The 13864-nt window shown below is 41.0% G+C and overlaps 1 pseudogene; it reads left to right on the forward strand.

The window, feature by feature from the left end:
• The first annotated feature begins 1384 nt into the window (after positions 1–1384).
• Positions 1385–1482, forward strand: LOC120106003 (small nucleolar RNA R71; annotated as a pseudogene).
• Positions 1483–13864: the final 12382 nt, after the last annotated feature.

Raw genomic sequence — 13864 nt, forward strand, 5'->3', positions numbered from 1 at the left:
AATAATCCCTCTAGAGACCTTCACTGACCTGTCAGCTAATTGTAAGGTCACAGTTGTTGGCTTCAACTCACCCAAACCGAGTTGCTCATATACCGTATATGGCAACAAATTCACACTCGCTCCTAAATCTAACAATGCTCGCTCAATTCTAAAATTGCCAATGATGCACGAGATAGTTGGGCAACCTGGATCCTTATATTTAGGAAGAATGTTATGCTGTAAAATTGCACTTACATTTTCAGCCAAAAATGCCTTCTTCTTGACATTTAAACGACGCTTGACAGTGCACAAATCTTTTAAAAATTTTGCATAGGAGGGCACTTGTTTGATTGCATCAAGAAGAGGTACATTGATTTTTACTTGCTTAAAAAGCTCAAGAATTTCAGAGTTTGGTTCAAGCTTTTGCAAGGGCTTTAATCTTTGTGGAAATGGTGCAGGAAAAGGACATTCAATTTTTTCAGTAGATGTTGGTGCTTCAGTTTCTTCATTATCCTTTTCTTTTGTCTTGGGAGGGTCAGAATCAGGTATGACTTGTGTTTGTTCTGGGACTGGTCGGTCAATAACCTTTCCACTTCGCAAAGTTATTATACTCTTTGCTTGTTCTTTATACGAAGTTGAAGATGATGCATTGCTACCGCCATAGATTTGAGGATTAGGTTGTGGTTGAGCTGGTAGCTTACCTTTCTCTTGAGCACTTAAAGCAGTAGTCAGCGTTGTCAGTTGATTTCTTAAATCATCATTGATTTTAGCTTGACCTTGCATGAAAGATTGCAAAGTTTCTTCGAGACTGGGTTTTTGAGGGGGTGCGTGTGCATAATGAGGTTGCGGAGGTGGAGGAGTTGGGTTATATACTTGTTGAGGTTGGTCATTCCTCCACCTGAAATTTGGATGGTTCTTCCATCCAGGGTTGTAAGTACCCGAAAAAGGATTATTAAAAGATTTTTGATATGTATTCATAACATTGGCCTGATCATGCAAGACTTCCTTGAATGCGGGTATTGTGGGGCAATCAGTGGTGAGATGGCCAGGCATCTCACAAATCCTACAACACTCGCTGTTATGTTCTATGGTCTTGACGGGTTCAATCCTTCTAAGTTCAATTTCCTCTACCTTCCTAGTAAGGGCTGCCATTTTAGCCTGAATATCATCCTGAGTACTAAGGTTATAAAGGCCCCCCTGTCCAACGCTAGTAGGCTTAGGCAAAGGTTTATTCACTCTATCCCCTGTATCCCATAATTGTGCAGTCTCTGAGAGAGAATCTAAATAATCCCATGCCTCATCGGGTTGCTTTTCCAAAAATAGTCCATTACACATAGTCTCTATAAATTGTTTTAATTGTGGAGACAACCCTTCGTAAAAGAAACTAATGGTTCTCCATGTTTCAAACCCGTGATGAGGACAAGAGAGAAGCAAATCTTTAAATCTCTCCCAGCATTCATAAAATGTTTCATGATCTTTTTGCTGGAAATTACTAATGTGCCTTTTCAAAAAGTTAGTCCTTTGTGCGGAAAAGAATTTTTTCAAGAATTCTCTTTGCATATCATGCCATGTTCCTAGCGATCTAGGTCTCAAGGAGTTCAGCCATGTTTTGGCTTTATCCTTTAAAGAAAAAGGAAACAAGGTCAATTTAAGGACATCTTCCGATACATTTGGAACTCTAAATGTGATACTAATTTCCTCAAAATCCTTAAGATGAAGATAAGGGTTCTCGGATTCCATTCCATGATACTTTGGCAGCAATTGAATTACTCCTGGTTTGATTTCAAAGTGTCCTACATTTTCAGGAATAATCATGCATGAAGGTTGACTAGTCCTAGTGGGATGTAAATATTGTCGAAGTGTCATAACTGGGGGTCTACCTTCATCACCATGGTGACTTCCTACATCATCAGAAAAATTTGCCATCTCACAAGGTATGAGATACTGTGAAGGAATTTCAAGGATGTGTCTTAAGGGATGATCTAAAGTTGTACGACTTAATCGACCGGTGTCGTCCCTATCCCAACCTAGCATACAAAATTTAATTAAATTTTTTTTTTAATATTTTTTTAAATAAATATAAATATAAGTACCAACTAAAGATACCCTAAAACTACACCCTAAGACAAAAATCTATTCACAATCAAACATGCAACTAAACATTACACCTCAATTTCTAATATTTTTCTTAAATTTCTAGACAGCTCCTAACTGGTTTGAAGAGGGCACCTAAGCCTCCAATCCGGTCTAATGAACCGAGTTGACCAGGTAAGCTCCCAAGTAAGTGGAGGGGTCACGATGCGTTCGCAAAGGTCCCACTTAAAACCCACTTGCCTCGAACAGATGAACTGTCTCCCTTATAGGGACAAAGCTTGCCTAGACATCAACTAAGCCACAGAGCGAAATTGGTGTAACTTTCGGTGGTCTTCATCCTATTGAGCTCGAATGTCCTTAGGGGCCAATGTCTAGTTGATTTTAATTAAGCTTAGGATATTTATGCAATGGGGTGATTTTTGGGCTAAGGACGAGTGATGAAATTCCGACCTTATCTTTTTAAATGGGTTCAGCCCTTAGAGTATTTTATGCTGATGCCATATACTATATGCAACAATCAAGAAATTTTTTTTTTAATATTTTATGACATGACATTAAATTTCATTGAATAGGTGATCAAGCAAATTATTTATTTTTTTTTTTAAATTTTCAATTAGCAACAAGGGTTAATGAGATATGATAACTATAAAATTCTGATCTAAAACAATTAAATGCAGAAAATTCAAAACAGACAGTAGCAAGTTTTCGTATTAATCTGATAGTCTTAAAAGTTTTAGAATGTCAATCAGACCGTTCAGATAAAAGAACGGTCCTGCACCTGACGACCAAATTTGAGTTCAATCAGACGGTTAATTTCTTTGATATCAGAGTTTGATGCAGACTATGCAGGGAATAAAAAAACAGCAGTAAAGATTTTTTTTTCTTTTTCGAAACAAAAAGACTAACTACTAAAGTACTAATTAAATCTAAAAATTATACTAATAAATCAGCCGTTCCCCGGCAACGGCGCCAAAAACTTGATGCAAAAATAAAATTGTTCCCCCAAGTGCAGGAGAATCGCACAAGTAGTAAAATCTCGGGAGTCCGAGGTCGAATCCTCAGGGAACGATCTATAGATTATTAGCGTAATTTTTAGATGTAATTTTCAGTTAAATAAATTTGTGGATTAAAATTATATTTTGATTTTCAGAAATTAAAATGCAGAGAATAATAAACACAATTCAATGAAATAAAAATGGTAGGGATCTGGAATCCCCCTTGATGATATTGCATCCAAGGAATAAACTCTATGGTTCTTGATTTAAGATTTAATGTAGGATAGATCTAATCATGGTATATATTTCATGAACATATGAACTCAATTTCTAAGCATTCGTCGTGCTTTCTACGTCTACGACGAATCAAATACTAAAGCAATCCATATATCAATAATCATAATCCATTTAAGAACTATCTACGAAATAACTATGCATGGATCAAAAATATATCAGTAAATATAATTCATTCAAGGCAAAAGTTTAGAGTTTACTTCAAAGAGCAATACATCAAAGGTTCATCCATCTCCCTCCCTAGGTCTTTAGCCACTCATTGAAAACTTTAATCCCTCTTTCATTTTCCCCTTTTTTTTTTCTTTTCTTTTCGGAAACAGGGGAGGCCCTGTTTCCCTTTCTCTTTTTTTTTCTTTTGACAGAGGGCCCTCCTCTGTTTTCCTGCCGAATGGGAAAGAATGAGGCTCTGTTTTTTTTTTGAATGAACTGCCCTCCCCTTTGCCAACCGAGAGAACCCTCTTATATGCTGCGATTGGTCCCTGATCCCACAGGATAAGGGGAGATTCCGAGTATCCCGGATGCGAGAAGGCCAAACGCGGGATGGGAGCTGATCACGGATCCTTGGGGCTGACGTGGCGTGGCAGGCTCGGCTGAAGATACTCGCAGACGGCTGGGAATGCTGTGGATACGGGTGAATCACCACGGTTGGCTGGGAGATCTGGGAGAAGTTGGATGCAGGAAGGCTTCACGGAAGGATGTGTGGACTGCGAGGAAGACGGAAGGCTGATTGCTTGCTTAATCCGAAAGAAAAGGATGGACGCGGACGGGAGATGATCGCTGATGCTGAAATCATGGGATGGGAAGATGGATCTTTGCTGGGATGAGGTGCGGACGAGGCGTGCGCTCGTGAGGAACTCGGACGTGGACGCTGCGATGAAGTCGGATGGAGCTGGGACGTGCTGTGAACGTGGAAGCTTGGGAGATGTGAACCGTGGATGGCTCGCGGAAGAAGCTCCATGGATGATGGATGGCTGGATCGAAGGATGAAATTTGGGTGCTGGGAGGTTGCACGGACACTGGATGAGGGGTCACACGTTGGGCTGCTCTGGAGAAGCAGACGCGGAAGATGCTTCGCGATTCTTCCACGCGGGTGGATGGGCTGCACGCGGCTCAGATGCTTGGGCTCATAGAAGACTGAAGCTGTGATGAAGTGGACAGCTGAACTTGGCCTCCTCCTAGTGTGCAACTGGGGTCGACCCATGCGGTTGGCTGGTCACCTATAGTGATGCATCTTTTTGAACCCAATGTGCATTTTAGCTTTGATTTCGGATCACCTGCACCCCACAAAAATATAATATTAATACAGCAATTTTATCATTATTTGTTAGCAATAATACTAATTTAAGTGATGTATAGATCGCACTTTTGTGCTCTCATCAATGGCGCCACACCATAGATCCTTGCCATGTGTCATCATGCGCCATCAACTAAAAAAATCCCATCTATGGCGCCATTGATGTGAGGGTGACATGTGTCACCTGATTTCCAAAACTGGGTTCCTAATTTTCAGGAATTGATCTCGAATTCAAATTTCAAATATTTGAATTCAGAATCTTCATCAGATGAGGACCTTGGATCATGCCCAATCCAATTGGGTCAAGTTTCATTAATTAGGTCATGCCCAATCTTCTTGGTTTAAATCCAATCTAATTAGGTCAAACCCTAATGTAGCCCAAATTGAATCTAATTCAATTTGGCTCAACCCAAGCTCTATTACTCAATCAAATTGAGTCAATTAACAATCTAATTGCATATTAATCCTCCAATAATTCATTAATTATTTTATAGCAACATTTTACTTAGGATAATTTGTCAATTGAATTGACCAAATTACCCCTGGATGATTCTTAATCGTCCATCAGTCTTTATGATCAACCTAGAAAAATTCTATGCATGTGACCCCATAGGTTCGAACCTAAGCCGGTAGCACAGAAACGATTTTCTGTACTAATCGATGTGACCATCTAGCAATGGTACCCGACGTCCGGATAGGCCGAATTATTGCGAAGCAATATTCTGGAACCCTGGACTATGGTTACTGTATAATTCATCCCTATGACTCCTACTGCCAGGATGACATCAGAGTTCTGTCAACTCTGTAATAGTATATCCACTCTATGATTCAATTTTTACAAATCTTATGATTCCTCACAAGAATTATCCTGGCCAACATTTTGTTAAATTGAACACAAGGGCATTATCTCCTGTCACCAGGAGGGGTCAATTCCATCTTGACTCACACACCAACTTCGTAAGTACTTGACTGCACCCAGTGACCTTCCGTCCTTGAATTAGAAATTTAGTTAGTCCGGTACCAAAGTGTTAGATGTATGCCCTAGAAGCCAATCTGGCTGACACATTGTTACTTCTAGGGACATAATTTTGTACTTGACTATTTATTATTGAATAAATAAAAGGCATCTTTTCATTCATATTATTTATGTGTCTATGAATCGTCGAAGAAATTAATAAGATGATGATGCATATTCTCAAGAGTTGAGAATTTGAGCCATGTATCATTGGTAATTAAGTTCTAAATGCTCCTGATCAATGGATCATCACGAGGACGGTGATCGATCCGATCAGTGCACAGATCACTTTCCTTCTGGATGGACGAGACTTGAGTCCACAGTGTAGGGACACTGAAGTGATAGTGCAGGTGCTTGTTAGAGAACAAGGGTACTGAGCGTGACCAAGATAAGAAGTCACTTGGATGTCTATCCACTCGTCAGTGACTTGCTTGATGTTGCAGTAGTATGACTGGTCCTTTGACCTGCGGTGCTTCAGCTACTCACAGTGAGGTTATTGTAGTTTGACTACACGTATACATGGTCTCTAGTCATATGGGTCCTTATAGTGTAGATTGGCTGCAGTAAGTTCACTGTAGGAGTAGGGTATGCACTTACATGGAATCTATCGACCTTGATAGAAGAGGAGTGATCCTATGTGATTTGTTAGACTGAGTTCTAAGACCTTGGCCAGGGCAGTAATATAAAGTGGAGAAAGAGTTTTCCACTATCGAACTCGAGTCGAATAAATCTTGACATATGACAGACGAAGGGGGTTTGACGAGTTATCCATGACCTCCGTCCTGTAGGGATCCACGATAGTAGGACTGTATCACACGATAACTGCACCTAGAGGTTCATCATTCTATTCTACTGGGTAGCCAGTACATGCTGCTAGGTGTCACTGGTGGATGGTGGGACTCACAGGGATTATCTCGATGATCGATAAACCCTAAAGAGTAGAGTTGGAATCGTTCCAATCCATTGAAAGGAGTTTTCAATGATATTATGATAGAGATCATAATATATCTCACTACCAGTCAAAGTAGAACCTATGGGGTCACACACACTAGAAGTATTGACCGATCCGATGGTTGAATCGTGATTAGGAATCACTAGTAATCAATTCGATTGATATTCAGTTGAAGAAGGAACAAAGGGAATTAATTAATTGGACTTAAACACAAATCCTACTTTGAGTAGGATTCTTAGAGTCCTAATTGGATTAGGACTGGGAATCCTAGTTGGAATAGGACTGGGATTCCTACTTGAAATAGAATTCCTACAATTCTAATTAGATTAGGAGTTTTGAATTAAAATTGGATTCCTACTTGGAATAGGATTCCTAGAAGACCTAATTGGATTAGGACTTCGAATTCAAATAAGAGTCCTAATTGGATTAGGACTAAAATTAAATATGTCCTAATTTGGATTAGCGTTTCTTAAGTCACAATTAATTATTAATCTAATGAATCAATAAGACTCCTAATTGAATTAGGATTGAAGAGTTCAATTGAGTCAAAATTGATTTAAGTTCTAATTGGATTAGGACTTACCTAGATTGGATCCAAATTGGTTCACCCTTGGGCTAAGCCTAATTGGATTAGGGCTAAACCACATTAGGGCCACCCAATCCTCATTAGATGAAAATTAGGGCAACACAAGAAGGAGGGGCTTAAGCCCCTTCTCCTTGGCTTCATGGGTGCGGCAACAAGAGGGGCCGGCGCCCCTCTTGGAATTAATTCAAGGGAGCTCCTAAAAGTTAGGAGCTCCACTTGTTATAAAAAGAGGAGGCTTGGGGGCTGACCTAATAGAAGAGAAGCTCCTCCTCTTGCTGCCGTACGCCCTCCCCTCCTCCTCTCCTTGTTTCAGCTGAAAGCAAGAAGAAAGGAAGAAGAAGCCTTGGCGGCCTCCTCCCCTTCCCTTCCTTCATCCAACGCAGGGAAAAGAAAGGCTGCAGTGAAGGCTTTGGTTCTTCTTCAAGATCCCTTCTTCTTCTTCCTCCTCTCAAGCACAATCAAGGGTTGATTGATAGAGAGGAAATCAGCCATCAAAAGAAGTCTTTGCAAGGGAGCTAGCACCTCGGGAAGACTAGAGAGCTTTGATCGGATCTCTGCTTCGTGTGGATACCCGTAGAGGCCGGACACTTGAACGGCTTCAAGCGAACCCTCTTTCTAAAACCACGAACTTAGATTTGCGGTGATCATCTACACTCACAAGGTGAAGATCTGATCTTCAAATTAGTTTAAAAGTTTTAATTCTTATCTAACTACGAACGGTTCATGAAACAATGTTCATGCGATGAACGTCGATCCCGCACATGCCTCTTCGCTGCTATCTGATTTTTTTTTTTAAATATCAGCAGCATGGGCGGGTTCTAACAGTGGTATCAGAGCCTAGGCTTCGTAGATTAAGGTAAGGATTAATTATTAGTAGGCTTATTAGATCTGAAAATTGAATGATCATGCATGCTGAAAATTTTCTGCATGCAGATTTTTTCTAGGATGCTGATTTTTACATGCTGATTTTTATGTGATAAAAAGATGATTCTAATTGCATTGTTAATGGAATTACAAAGTTTAGAATCATGATTAGCATGATCAGCAACCTATGTCATAAGATAATCAATTAGTTTTCAGATCTGAAAATTATAATTGCTGCATGTGGTGATGATCATAGGATTCAAACCCTTTTGGTATCAAATGTAATGACCTGCGATGCGATCTGTGATGTCATGTAATTTTTCAGATGCTTGCATGCATCTTATTTGATGTTTTGAGAGGCCTGCATGCCTCCTAAAAGGAGATGTAATTTATTATTATTTTTATTTTACATCTGGTTGTATTTCTGTGATGTGATGTACGTCAACGATCAAGTTGAAGACAAGGCATGAGATGAACAGGTGATCTAAGCGGTTGATGGCGATTGGATCAAGAGTTGATCAAGGATCGAATCAAAGAGGCTTGGAACCAATTCAAGAGTTGAAGACCAGTTGATCGATTGACGTGCATGTGCTTGTAATACGACCTAACTAGAATCCATGATCATCACCTATTTAAAGTTTAGCTTTAATTATTGCTGCGATTATAACTGCCTGCAATGTGCCGTTTGCATGTGATGTGAATGAGAGTCGGGTAGATAGGTTTACATGTGATGTAGCAAACCCAATTGAGACCTAAATTAAAACCTCCTCAATCAAGTCGAGAGTGAACCGACATGAGCAAGTCATATTAGATTAATTGATCTAATTGGTGTCTAGAAAAGCATGAAAGGTGGTTACTTAATTAGGACCTTACTCTCTGAGTAAGGGGAGCCTCCCACCTGCTTACCTGGCCAATTGTTCGATTACCTCTTATGAAGAGCTCAAGTTGCAAACACTGAGACCTGATTAACCAATATTAAGTCAATAGATCTTCCACTGTAGTAGAGCTGCTAAGATCTTTCTGATGTTGATTTGTCTCGGCTGGACACAGTGGGCAAGTTGCATCGGAGGGCTGGACCTCTCTATAGACATGAGATGTTGTAGGGTAAAGGTGGGGTTGGGCACCAATAACTGTTAGGTGAGGACCCAATGATAACTTTATTTCTACGATTATACGGTGGGTCTGACTTAACTAAGAAATGGGACCAATAACTGTTAGGTGAGGTCTTCATGGCTTAGAGACCAAGTTGCACTGCAACATGCTTGAGAAACATTGTACAAGAGTTGTACACTCATCCATCTATATGTCACCAATAACTGTTAGGTGAGGTGCCATGTAGATTGGTGAGACCGCAGTACCTACTAGAAACCCTAGTCGCGTAGGATTTCCGTTTACTTACCAGGGGAGTGTAAGGGATTCCAGAAAATAGTGGGAGGTACATTTGTTCTAAAAGACCTTAGAACAAATTAATGATCAAGTACAAAAGTCTAACTAGAATCTTTACTCTCTGCAGATACAATATCAGCTTCAAACCCTTTGACCCGTATTCTTGAGACCAACCGACTGACCGGAACCAATTACAAGGACTGGCTTAGAAACCTCAAAATTGTTTTGGACTGTGAGAAAATAGGCTACATACTCGATTCAGATATCCCCACACTACCAACACGTCCTACTGATGTTCAGCGACAGATGCATCAAAAGTGGATGGATGATGACATTAGAGTTAAATGCTATATGATGGCATCCATGTCAAATGAACTCCAATGCCAGCATGAAAATATAAAGACTGCTAGGGACATACTGGCACACCTGCAAGAGTTGTATGGTGAGCAGAGTCGCACAGCTCGTTTTGAAGTGTCCAAGAGGCTCTTCAAGACAAAGATGTACGAAGGGCAGTCCGTCCATGATTACGGTCTGACTATGATCAAGGACCTTGAGGAGCTTGAGAAGCTCGGTATGAACATGCACAAGGAATTGCAAGTGGATTTGATCCTACAGTCACTTCCTGATTCATTTGGTCAGTTTATAGTAAACTACCACATGAATAAGATTGAATGCACTAAGACTGAGCTGATAAATATGTTGGTAACTGCTGAGGGAGCCTTGAAAGGTTCAAGGGGCAATGTCCTTGCTGCTGAGTTGACTTCTGGTTTCAAGAGAAAGTCTACTTGGAAGAAAAAGAAGCCTGCTAAGAAGTAGAAGAAAGACAAGAAGCCAAAGAAGGAAGTTCAAAAGAAAAAGGTCCATGACAAAGGAAAATGTTTCCACTGCAATGTCGACGGCCACCGGAAGAGGAACTGTTCTTCATACCTCGAGAGCCTGAAGAACAAGAAAGGTGACATACCTTCAGAAGGTATAGACTTGCTCATAATTAAAACTAATCTAACGGTTTCTTCTACTTCTAGTTGGGTTATAGATTCTGGTTCTAGTGCTCATCTGGGCACTACCATGCAGGGTCTAAAGGAAAGTAGAAGGCTAGTGGAAGGTGCAGTAACCCTTCGGGTTGGCAATGGGGCAAAAATTGCTGCTGTGGCTGTGGGCACCTACCATCTACGACAACCGTCTGGTTTTAGTTTATTACTTAGAGACTGCTATTATGTACCTGCTGCTAGCAGAAATTTGATTTCTGTTTCATGTCTAGCACAGGAAGGTCATGTTTTTACTTTTGACAAAGGCAGCTGTTCTATTTATTTCAGAAATAAAATAGTTGCATGTGGTTTTATGATTGACAGTCTCTATCATTTACATATGGATGTATCTGTGAATGTTACCGAGCAGGAAGTGAGTGCCAAAGGATCCAAAAGATCCAGGGATGAGATAAACCAAAAGTATTTGTGGCACCTTAGGCTTGGCCATATTGGAGAGGACATAATGAACAAAATGGATAAAGATGGGCCTCTTGGCTCATTGACTTCCGAGTCATATCCAGTTTGCGAATCCTGTCTTCAAGAAAAAATGACTAGATTGCCCTTTGTAGGACATGGGGAGAGGACCACTGAAATACTTACCCTAGTACATACAGATGTATGTGGCCCATTCGATGTGCTAGCCAGGGGACGTTATTCATACTTCATTACCTTTACCGATGATTATTCACGGTATGGGTATGTGTATCTTATGAGACACAAGTCTGAGTCTTTTGAAAAGTTCAAAGAGTTCAAGAATGAAGTAGAAAAACAAACTGGAAAACCTCTTAAGGCTTTTCGATCAGATCGAGGAGGAGAATACCTTAGTGGGGAATTCCGGGACTATCTCAAGGAAAATGGCATAGTCTCATAGTGGACACCTCCGGGGACACCTCAACTCAACAGGGTGTCAGAGAGGAGGAATCGGACCCTATTAGATATGGTCAGGTCCATGATGAGCTTCACTGATTTACCTATGTTTCTTTGGGGAGATGCCTTACTTACCGCAGTATATCTACTGAATAGAGTTCCCTCTAAATCCGTTCCTACCACACCGTATGAGATATGGCATGGTAAGAAACCAAGTCTTGGTCATCTTAAGATTTGGGGATGTCCGGCCCACGTCAAAAGACTACAGGCGGACAAACTAGAGGCTAGGACCATAAGTGCTCGTTTTATAGAATATCCTAAAGAGTCATTAGGATACAGTTTTTACGTCTCAGAGGATCACAATGTGTTTGTGAGCCGTCATGCCATCTTCTTGGAAAACCAGTTTATCCTTGATAGAGGCAGTGGGAGAAAAATTGAGCTTGAAGAGAAAGTCTCTGAAAAGCAATGAGTCATGGATCCTATCGAACCCATTCACACAGAGCCAGTACACGATGTCCCTCGACCACCTCGTAGATCAAGTAGGGTCTCCCATCCTCCCGATAGATACTTAAGTATACTAGAAGAGGATACTGAGGAAATGTTCCTAGTGGGAGATAGGGATCACGTACAGGATCCCAAAACCTACAACGAGGCGATATCTGATATCGATTTCGAGAAATGGTTGGAAACTATGAAGTCAGAATTAGACTCCATGCATTCCAACCAAGTCTGGACCTTAGTAGATCCACCAGAAGGTATTGTACCTATTGGATGTAAATGGATCTATAAAAGAAAGATAGGTTCGGATGGAGAGGTAGAGACCTATAAGGCAAGGCTTGTGGTGAAAAGGTATAGTCAACGTGAAGGCATTGACTATCAGGAGACCTTTTCACCTGTAGCCATGCTAAAATCCATCCGTGTTGGGAACCCGCCCATGCCGCTGATATTTCAAAAAATTCAGATGGCAGCGGAATCGGCATAAGCGGGATCGACGTTCATCGCATGAACGTTGTTTCATGAACCGTTCGTAGTTAGATAAGAATTAAAACTTTTAAATGAATTTAGAAGATCAGATCTTCACCTTGTGCGGGTAGATGATCACCGCAAACTGAAGTTCGTGGTCTAGGATGAAGGTTCGCTTGAAGCCGTTCAAGTGCCTGGCCTCTACGGGTATCCACACGAAGCAGTGATCTGATCAAAACTCTCTTGTCTTCTCGGGGTGCTAGCTCCCTTGCAAAGACTTCTTTTGATGGCTGATTTCCTCTCTTTCAATCAACCCTTGATTGTGCTTGAGAGGAGGAAGAAGAAGGATGAAGAAGAGGAAGAAGAACGAAGCCCTTTGCAGCCTTTCTTTTTCTCCCTGCGTTGGAGCCAAGGAAGAAGACCAAGAGGAGGGAGACGCCTCCTCTTCTTTTTCCCTTTGCTGATGGCGGCTGAACCAAGGAAGGGAGAGGGGTGGCCACGGCTTGGAAGAGGAGAGGGAGAGCTCCTATATCCATTAGGTCAGCCCCCAAGAGTCCTCCTTTTATAACATCTAGGGCTCCTACAAGTTAGGAGCCCTTGATGTATTACCAAGAGGGGCGCCGGCCCCTCTTGTTGCCGCACCAAGAGATCCAAGGAGGAGGGGCGTGAGCCCCTCCCTTTCATGTTGCCCTAATCCTCATCTAATGAGGATTGGGTGGCCCTAATGTGGTTTAGCCTTAATCCAATTAGGCTTAGCCCAAGGGTGAACCAATTTGGATCCAATCTAGGCTAGTCCAAATCCAATTAGGACTTGAATGAACCATGACTCAATTGAACTCTTCAATCCTAATCCAATTAGGAGTCATGTTGATTCATTAGATTAATGATTAATTTAGACTTAAGGAATCCTAATCCAATTAGGATGTATTTAATTTTAGTCCTAATCCAATTAGGACTCTATTTGAATCCGAAGTCCTAATCCAATTAGGATTTCTAGGAATCCTACTCCAAGTAGGAATCTAATTTTAATTCAAAATTCCTAATCTCATTAGGATTGTAGGAATCCTATTCTAAGTAGGAATTCCAGTCCTACTCCAACTAGGATTCCCAGTCCTAATCCAATTAGGACTCTAGGAATCCTACTCGAAGTAGGATTTGTGTTTAAGTCCAATTAATTAATTCCCTTTGTTCCTTCTTCAACTTCTTATCAATCAAATTGATTACTTGTAATTCCTAATCACGATTTCAACCATCGGATCGGTCAATACTTCTAGTGTGTGTGACCCCATAGGTTCTATTCTGACTGGTAGTGAGATATATTGTGATCTCTATCTCAATATCATTGAAAACTCCTTTCAATGGGTTGGAACGATTCCAACTCAACTCGTTAGGGTTTATCGATCATCAAGATAATCCCTATGAGTCCCACCATCCACCAGTGACACCTAGCAGCATATAGTGGCTACCCAGCAGAATGGAATGATGAACCTCTAGGTGCAGTTAACATGTGATACAGTCCTACTATCGTGGATCCCTACAGGACGGAGGTC

The sequence above is a fragment of the Phoenix dactylifera genome, chromosome 13 (assembly GCF_051530095.1).
Source record: "Phoenix dactylifera cultivar Ajwa chromosome 13, Ajwa_hap1_PhDact_Kaust_v1.1, whole genome shotgun sequence".
NCBI lineage: Eukaryota > Viridiplantae > Streptophyta > Magnoliopsida > Arecales > Arecaceae > Phoenix > Phoenix dactylifera.